Source organism: Petaurus breviceps, unplaced genomic scaffold (assembly GCF_028583685.1).
Source record: "Petaurus breviceps papuanus isolate PSGF00001 unplaced genomic scaffold, PetGlider_PUasm1.0 171, whole genome shotgun sequence".
Classification (NCBI taxonomy): domain Eukaryota; kingdom Metazoa; phylum Chordata; class Mammalia; order Diprotodontia; family Petauridae; genus Petaurus; species Petaurus breviceps.
Window position 1 is genome coordinate 26,836,028 of NW_027185754.1, and position 1,833 is coordinate 26,837,860.

Genomic DNA, 1,833 nt, shown 5'->3' on the forward strand with positions numbered 1-1,833 from the left:
AACTCTCTCAATACCCTTTGAAAATATTACGACTCTGAAGGAATATTTATCTCCCCTTATTAGAATGTTAGCACTATATCATCATACAGTCCCTTTTAATTGCTCAAATAAATTTATCTTTCTACATTTCTCTTGACTCTTGTGTTTGTATTTCAAATTTCTTACTCAGTGCTTATCTTTTCATCAGAAAAGATTGAAAACTTCCAATAAAAGTTCATTTTTCCTCCATAGGATTATACACAGCTTTGCAACATTTTATTTTTGGTTGTAAGCCTATATCTTTTGCCTTTGGGAATATTTTATTCCAAGACAGTGTTCATTTCAGCAGCCCATATACTAAAATTGGAAAGGTACAGAGTTTAGCATGGTCCCTGTGCAAGAATGACATACAAATTCATGGTGTTCCATATTTTTTGGCAGCTAGGTGGCACAGTGAATAGAATTCAGGGTCTGGAGTCAGGTAGACTCATCTTCAAGAGTTCAAATGTGGACTCAGACATTTACTAGAAGTGTGACTCTGGGCAAGTCTGCTTCAGTTTCCTCATCTGCAAAATGAGCTGTAGTAGGATACTACTCCTGTATTTTTACTAAGAAAATCCCACATGGGGTCACAAAGGGCTGGACACACTGAAAACAACTCAACAACTACAGCAAAATTCCAAGATATCTGGTTTATAATAGTAGCTTCTAAGGCTTTTGTGATCTTGAACTCTGGTTCCTTGGAACTTGAACAGCTGCTTTCTGGGTGCTTACAGGATCTTTTCTTTCTTTGATGTGGAAGCTCTAGTTTTTAACTATGATATTTCTGGGACTTTTTAACATTTCTTCCCAGAACTGATTGATATATTTTTTTAATTTTTACTCTGCTCTCTGGTTCTAATTGATCTGGAATATTTTGAGTTCTGATTTCTTGAAATACAGTGTGTAGGCTTGTTTGTTTTTTAATTCATAATTTTCATTCTTGAATTCTTTTTCCTTGATCTCTTTTTTTGGGCCATATGCTTTTGATACCTTTATTTCTTCTACTTTTGAAATCTGAATTTTTATTATAATATTTCTTGCTTGTGTCAGTCATTGCTTTCTGTTTGGTTTATTCTAATTTATTCTAATTTTCAAGGAATCTATTACTGAGGTAAAGATTATCATTTTCCCTTCTAATCTATTTATTCTCCTTCCAATTCTTTCCTCCAGAGCTTTTCATTCTTTATCTTTTTCTTCATTTCTTCTAGGAAGGTAATCTTTGTGGATAATCCTTTGAGTCTCTCTTTGCAGTTATTATGAAGTTATTCTCTCCTTCTTTAGGGGGAAATCGCTATATCAGTAATCTTCTTATTGGTTGATGTCTTCTTTGTTTTATTCATCTCTGCAACTTTAGTTCTTGAATTGACCCTTTGTGCCAGCATCAGACTCTGGCCCCTGCTGTGTTTTGGGGTACGGTAGTGAATCTCACTTAGTCTCACCTAGATCACCTGGGTTTCTGTGCTAACCAACACTTCTTAGGGTTAGCCCCCTGGAATCTTTGATGTTCAGGGTAACAGGAAACTTGGAGCCTCTGAGTGTACATGAGCTGTCCTTTTCTGAGCATTTCCATGCTACACTGAATGCTTTTATTCCCTGTGCTTTCAAGATTTCCACCTTGGGACTTTCCAAACACACTAAGCCTTTCTTAGAGGAGCTCTCCACTCTTGCTACCTCTATACACAGATCCTTACACATATTGCCCATGTCTCAGACCTATTGCTAGTCACCCTGGGAAGCTGCTGACTTGTTTGCCTATACTAGTTAGAGTTGGCTTTGCTGGTGGTCCCCTTTCCTATTGCCCATGGGCTTCTG

At 36.9% G+C, this 1,833-nt stretch overlaps 1 non-coding gene across 1 annotated transcript; it reads left to right on the top strand.

Annotated features, from left to right (window-relative positions):
* The first annotated feature begins 312 nt into the window (after positions 1 to 312).
* LOC138157323 (U6 spliceosomal RNA) lies at positions 313 to 414 on the top strand. Its single transcript, XR_011167361.1, has one exon. It is a non-coding gene; the product is annotated as a U6 spliceosomal RNA (small nuclear RNA).
* The last annotated feature ends 1,419 nt before the right edge of the window (positions 415 to 1,833 follow it).